The following is a 7,868-nucleotide window of genomic DNA, read 5'->3' on the forward strand; positions in this document are numbered from 1 at the left end:
GTGATGTAATGTAGTTTTCTATTCTGGGAATTTGCAACAATTTATGTCCATTCTACCAGAGGCTTGTTTCCGGGGTATTAGGCTTGTTTGGGGGATTATGAACAATGTTTCTACCACCCTTTTTGTACATGTGAGCTGGTGAGACTGTACCTGCGTGCATACTTTAGGATGCAATAGGGCAGCAATAAGCCACATGTCTGTCTGACTAGTTCACGCATGTTTTTCAAAGTGGCTCTTGTATGTGTCTTCCCAATGAATCAGCAGGCCTGTGTCTCACAGGCCGGTTGGGGCTGGACGGAGCTAACATCTCTGTGGATGCTCAGGCAAGGTGGGCTGTGGCAGGGGCCGACTCCAGTTCAGAACTGGGATATCTGGTTCCTAAATTGTGTGTCCCTGGAAAGAGACAGGGAGAAAACGGGCTGGAGGCAGTGGAGCAGTAGGAAACTCCCCAGCTACCTTCTAATTCTGGGATTTGGGGGGATGAAATAGCATGATTCTAACCAATTGGCTCAAACAGAGCAGGTGGACTGGGGTACCCACAGTGTCTGACACATGGGAGATATTAGTAGATATTTGTTTAATAATGCATTAATAATTTTCAAAGAATTGTGTGAAAAATTTAATTATTTTCTAGTTTCTCCTGAAGAAAACTGTAGCCACTAGGTGGCGATGTTGCTGCACTAGATGGCTTATAAGGGGGAATTCAGATGTGGCATCAGGCATTTGAAATAAAATTCAATCTTGTTTCAATTCTGTCTTTGAATTCGTTAATCATTAAGTTTTTTTTTTTTTTAGGAAAAATAGAAAACTTTATTTTATGATTCTTCAAAAGAAAAATCATTTACATATTGTCAAAATTGTTTTATATATCTAGTTAAACAATGGTTTCAAATGTGGGTAAATATGTCTTTAATTGCAGACTTTCAGAGACAGGCTGTGCTTTTTTCTTAATAGAAGTGTAGCTCAGTGAGAAGTTCCACATTGTGGACTTGGGCAACATGGGCTTTCAATCTTTCTTCAATTCAAACAGTTTCTGGTTTACTGGTATGTGCAGGACAGCTCTCCACGTTGGTAGGTTGGTGAGGGATGATGAAGGATAGGACGTCCAGTCACTTCAGGTGTCGGGGGTGTACTCTTATTTTCACAACTAGTCAGCACCACAAAGTAGTGTGTTGGAATGGGAACACTGCTGTTAACTACATATTCTGTAATTTCCCTTGGGTCATCAAAATGACCATTGTAATTATAATCAAACTAGAGGCCTGGTGCACAAAATTCATGCACTTGGGGGGGGGGCGGGGGTCCCTCAGACCGGCCTGTGCCCTCTCACAGTCCAGGAACTCTCAGGGGATCTCCGACTGATGGCTTAGGCCCGTGGGTAGCAGACCTGAGCCGGCAGTCGGACATCCTTAGCACTGCCATGGAGGTGGGAGACGCTCCCTCCACTGCCACTGCCCTCTCCAACCGTGAGCCCAGCTTCTGGCAAAGTGATGCTTCCCCAGTGGGAGCGCACTGGCCACCAGGGCGCAGCTCCTGTATTGAGCATCTGCCCCCTGGTGGTCAGTGGACATCATAGCGACTGGTAGTTCTGCTGTTCAGTTGATTTGCATATTACCCTTTTATTATATAGGATACTAGTCTACTAACAACATTTACTCAATTTCTTTCCATGGCATGTTCTAGGAGAAGAACATTGTGGAAGTAATCCCATATTTTTTTGAATGCTTTATACATAGTAACCAAATTACTTATAATTAAAGCATTCTATTGACTATCAGAAGTGCTATTGTATGCAGGAGGATAGAGGAAGCTGTGGGTGATATTCTTGTGTGGTAAATAGAAGGAACACTTTTGCTCTCAGAAGGAGCAACCCTGAATCAGCCCTCAGACAGTCTGGGACAATGGGAGGAAGAGGTGAAGTGTCTCCTGGTTTGGGGACTGCATATGAGCTCCACATGGGCATCTTGGTAGCTTTTCCAACTCCACTGACATATTCCCTGTGATAAAGGAGACAGTATTCCTTGTTCTTCTGCAGAACCCTGGGCCTCCCACATGGCAAGTTTAGTTTCTCTGTCGCTGTCATTTCATCGTGAGGGAGATTTAGCATTTGATTCCCACGTTTTACATTAGAATTTTCTGGTAGCTCAGTGCATAAACAATCTAGAGTATGTGTGGCCGATGGAACAGTAAAGCCACAAACTGATAACTTGGACACTTCTGCATGGGATGGCTCATGAAAAGGCACCTTCAGAAAATGGTTTAAACTACCACAGTACCATTGTTTGGTGCTGGTTGGATGTGTAGAAGATCACACATTAGGTTATAGCCTTTAATATGGTCAAATGATTCAACTTCAGTCTTCTCTTTAAAACTGAGTCCTTGTGCCAAAAAGATAGCCTACATGGCCTTAAACTTATTGTCAAAACCACGATCACCTAAGTCAGCCATTTTATGGCCCAACTGGATGTAAATTCTTTCCATTTTTCGTTCAGATAAATGAATGTCAAGTCAGTTTACCCTGCTGCTCAGAAGTGGTCTTTTACTGTCAGAATCTGGCAATCTCCTTTTTTGATTGCATCTGGTGGATCTGAGTCTCTTAGAGACCCAATTCCCTCTGCCAGACCCTTCACAACCCTCTCCCCGAGCCCCTCTGGGCTCTGTCTCCCTGGGTGACCCTCCTCTTTCCCAGCAGCCTCAGAGTCCTGGGTCTTTGCTTTTCTCTTCTGTGGGAAATCAGATGTCACGCCACTCTACCATTTCTTTAAAATTCAATATCTATTTGATTATTTGAAAATACAGCCAAAGCCACAGGTTCCTGTTTTCTATGGGGAAAATGAATATGAAAACCTAGAGATGACTTTGAGATACTGACATAGAGATAGGAAAATAACCCCAAATTCATCTCTTTATCACTATCTTGGTATAAATTATCATTATAGTAAAACTGACATTTTCCTCTCCTGTGTACAGTTCTGTAAGATTTAATACATATATTGAGTCATGTAACCAACACCATGAGCAGGATGAAGAACAGTATCATTACCTTCAAAATGCTCCCTGTGCTAGTACTCCTTTTTTAATCATGCTGAAATGTTGCTGTACAACATGGTGCCTATACTTAACAACTAAAAATGCACACCATTCTGCTGCTTTCTTTGCCATAGAGTTTCTAATTTGGATTACTCTTCTCCATGGGCAATGGGTCATTTTTATTTAACTGTTTTCAAGATTTTTTCTTTAGTCTTTAGCAGCTTAATTTACGATATGTCTGGGCTTATAGGTTGTTGTGTTAGATCCTTTGGGTTCACTGAGCTACTTGAGTTTGCAGGTTCAACCTCATTTCTTCACACACAAACAAAAGTCATTGTTCTGGATATCTTTTATATGCCTCTCCAGATATTCTTTCCACCTTTCTCTGGTCTTCTCTGTCCCTCAAATGGGTGTCTTGTATGGATCACATCACTGGGCTCTCTTGTCCTATGACTTCCTTCCTGTTGGGTTTGGCCAGTAGGGAACCTTAGCAAGATCTTAGAGGAGGGTAGTTTGGGCATTTACTCTCTAGGCCCCCTCCCTGCCAGGTCATGTCAGGCTGGCTGTGCTTCTCTGGGAAGCTCAGTGAAACACCACCTCCATCAGTTAGCTCTGTCCCTGAATGAAACACAGTAAGTACTCCCTTTCCTCACCTTTTGGCCCCAGGGGTGCTGACACCCTCCCTGACCTACCTTGGTTAACAACCCTAGTGTGGTATCGTCACTCACAGTTTTCTCCAAACTTTGCTGGCATCTTTGTAAATAGTCCCTTTATCACGTGCTTCTCAAATGACCCACTCTGAGCACGTTGAGTGTGCCATCTGTTTTCTGCTGGGATCACGACAGCTAGAGTGTTTCTCTGGGGATCATAATTAGCCTTACTCTGACGGTCACCCCAGGCAGCTGACTCCCATTGGCCTTCCAGGCTTTTAATCCTTTTTCAGGCTGGACTTCCTGAAGCAAGAATGTCCATTTTATTCATTTGATGATCAGGGATTAGTTTTACATTAACTGATATAATTGACTTTTGCATTACATATTGTTTTTATAACTTCGAAGATAACTCAAGAATAGGGAGTTCTAATGTGTATCTATTATTGTGATTATATCCTTCATACAGAAGAGGGTATAAAATGTATATGTGCAGTTTTAATAATAATAACAGTGTGTCCACCACCTAGGTTAAGAAGAAAAGTTGCCCCGACTCTAGACCTTCATGCAATTCTCTATAGATGCATCTTTCCCCTCCCCATTCACCCTGCCAGGAGGAAACTGCTGTCCTGACTTTCATCTTATTCATTGCCCCACTTTTCAGTTTTAAGAGATGTAGATATAAGTAGTACAGGTGTTTTTTTTAAATCCTGACCTGAAGATATTTTTTTCCATTGATTTATCGAGAGGGTAGAAGTGAGGGAGGACGAGGGGAGGGAGAGAGAGAGAAACATCAACGTGAGAGAGACACATCAATTGGTTGCCTCCCACACACGCCCCGACTGGATCTCAGGAACCTGCAACCAAGGTACATGCCCTTGACTCGAAATTGAACCTGTGACCCTTGAGTCCACATACCAATGCTCTAATTACTGAGCCAAACCGGCCAGGGCTAAGTAATAGCATTTTTGATTTCGAAGAACTGAGGAGCATGTATAAAGTAAGGTGCATCCGGAATGGTCAGGCTGGTATTCGTAAATGAAGAGCATGGACCAGATTCTGCCCTCGTGCAAGTTTTAAGAACCCTCTCTGGCGGAGTCGGTGGAGAGTCCTGAGCAAGTCTAGGGAAACAAAAGCTGCCCATATGTGAGGCTGTATTGTGGGCCAGAAGGAATACGGTCAGTGGGTCCCCTGGCTCACTGGACTACAATAGCCAAAGCAGAACACTTCTGTGGAAGGTGGTAGGAATATCCTCAGCATAGCCAAGCGGGGATATGATTCTGAGACACAGGGTCCAGACAATTCAAGTAAAATAAGAACATGGCCACCTCTCTCTTTGGTTCGGTGCTGGTTGGTCACACCCCAGTTTTGCTCCTCTGATTCTCATTTTATCCACGTTGCCCAAACAATGCTTCTTCTTTAAAGATAGAGCACCAGTTTCCAGTCAGCTGTAAGCAGGGTACATTTTCCAGCTTCTGCTCTGGGATACCATCCTTCTTTAAATGATGGATTTTATCCACAATATACTGACTGGACAGGCTGAGTTCTCATTATTTTTGCGGTGAAATGTATTAATTAGAGTAAAGTCTGGTTGTAAGCGACAGAATATGTGAAATGACGTAAGTTTTTTTTCTCACATAAACATCTAGGCTGTACTCACCTCCTCCCATGACCACACCAACATTACAACTAAATTATGGAACGATCAGCCTGGAGAACCATCCTAAGACTCGCTGAACAGAAGTCCTATAACTAAGGATATAACAGAGAAGCCACATGGAGATTGGTAGGAAGGGCAGAAACACAAAAGGGGCTGGCCCCACACCACATGCGGAGGTGGAGAATCCCGAGGGCTATCTCAGCTGCAGAGGTCACCTCTGAGGAGCAGGGCTCTCAGCCCCACCCCAGGCTTCCCAGCCTGGAACACAAGTGCCGGGAAGAGGAGGCCACATAATGTCTGGCTGTGAATATCAGTGGGGTTTCCACCATCCTCATGAGATGGAAGGCTGCTGGAAACCCAGACAACTTCTTAAAGGGCCCACATACAAACTCGCTCACTAGCACTCATCTTGGTCTCCAGCAGAGGGACAGTGGCTAAGGGGTGCCAGAAACATACAGGGAGAAACTGAGTTTTGTGGATTCAGAGTGAGGGCTGGAGGGCTGGCTGCCATTGTCCCTGTGTTGAGTCCTCCTCCTGCATGGCAGTTGGATGCCACCTTTCCTGTGTTGAGCACCTCTCCCCTCCCCCCAGGTGGGGCCAATTTAACCTACATTAGCCTAGCTCCGCCCTGAGGACTCCATGGAACTTGGCCAGACCTCAAGGTCTGCAGGCCCTAGGCGGTGGCAGCTGTACCCTGAGACTTTTGCTGAGGAAGAATTAACATTGTTAAAATGTCCATACTACCCAAAGCAATTTATAGATCCAATGTAATCTCTATCAAAATACCAACGACATTTTTCACAGAACTAGAACAAATAATTATAAAAGTTATATGAAACCACAAGGACCCTGAATAGTCACAGCAATCTTGAGAAACATGAACAAAGTTGGAGGTATCATGCTACTTGACATCAAACAAAATTGAGAACCCAGAAATAAACTGATGCCTTTATGGTCAATTAATCTATGACAAAGGAGGCAAGAAATATACAATGGGGTAAAGGCAGTCTATACAATAAATACTATTGAGAAAATTGGACAGATACATGTAAAAAATGAAACTAGACCACTTTCTTATACCTTATAGAAGAATAAATTCAAAATGTATTAAAGACTTAAATATAAGACTCGAAGTCATAAAACTCCTAGAAGAAAACAGAGGCAGTAAATTCTCTAACATTGCTCTTAGTAATATTTTTTTTTCTGATACACCTCCTTGGGTAAGGGAAACAAAAGAAAAATAAATAAATGAGACTATATCAAATTGAAAAGTTTTGCATAGAAAAGGAAACCATCAACAAAATAAAAAGATAACCAACTTGCCCTGGCCGGTGTTCTCAGTGGTTAGAGCATCAGTCTGTGCACTGGAGGATAAAGGGTTCGGTTCCCTAACTGGGTTGCAAGTTCAATCCCCATCCCCGGGGGCACATGTAGAAGACAACCAATCAACGTGTCTCTCTCACATGGATCTCTCTCTCTCTCTCTCTCCCTCTCTCAAAATCAATGGGAAAAATACCCTTAGTCCTCTGGTGAGGATTTAAAAAGACAACCTACTGAATGAGAGAAGATATTTGCCAATAATACATCTGATAAAGGGTTAATATCCAAAATTTATAAAAACTCATACAACTCAACACACACACACACACTCTGTAGGGCGAGACTATAGGGTTAAGCCTCAGACTGACCTGTTGGCAAAGCCACAAACAAGTCCCAGCTTAGAGGGCACAGTCCTCTTAGCATAATTAAGCTTGACCTTATGACACTCCCTAGATCTTATCTGGGCAGCTAATGGGCTGTGGGAGGAGTAGCAAGTGCTGCCAAAACAAGTGAAGGTCACAAGAACATTGTAACTATGGTGACCACTACCTTGTTTACCTCTGGCTATAAAATAAAGGCTCAGCTTGCCTCTGGATCTCTCTCTGTGGCCTCAGCCAGGCACAGGAAGATCCACCTAGACCCAGCTTATTCTCTTCGTCATTTCTTCATTCATTTGCCGCCCTCACTCAGGCTTGTGAACCTTTGGCTGAGCTGGCTCGGCACACACACACACACACACACACACACAAACACACACACACACACAGACACACACACACAGACACACACACACACACATTCCCCCAAACAATCCAATGGGCAGAAGACCTGAGAAGAAAATTCTCTAAAGATGACATATAGATGGCCAACAGATAAATGAAAAGATGCTCAATGTCACTAATCATCGAGTAATACAAATTAAAACCACAATGAAATATCACCTCATACCTGACAGAATGGCTGTCATCAATAATCAACAAACAACAAGTGTTGGTGTGTATATAGAGAAAAAGAAACCCTTGTGCACTGTTGGTGAAATTGCAAATTGGTGCAGCCACTATGGAAAACAGTATGGAGGGTCCTCAAAAAATTAAAAATAGAACTACCATTTGGTCCAGTAATTCCACTTCTGGGAATATATCTGAATAAATCCAAAACACTAATTTGAAATTATATATGTACCTCTATGTTCATTACAGCATTATTTA

The 7,868-nt window shown here is 43.0% G+C and overlaps 1 pseudogene; it reads right to left on the bottom strand.

The window, feature by feature from the left end:
* Positions 1 to 874: 874 nt before the first annotated feature.
* LOC102442812 lies at positions 875 to 2,481 on the bottom strand (annotated as a pseudogene).
* Between the last annotated feature and the right edge of the window lie 5,387 nt (positions 2,482 to 7,868).

Source organism: Myotis lucifugus, unplaced genomic scaffold (assembly GCF_000147115.1).
Source record: "Myotis lucifugus unplaced genomic scaffold, Myoluc2.0 scaffold_336, whole genome shotgun sequence".
Taxonomy (NCBI): domain Eukaryota; kingdom Metazoa; phylum Chordata; class Mammalia; order Chiroptera; family Vespertilionidae; genus Myotis; species Myotis lucifugus.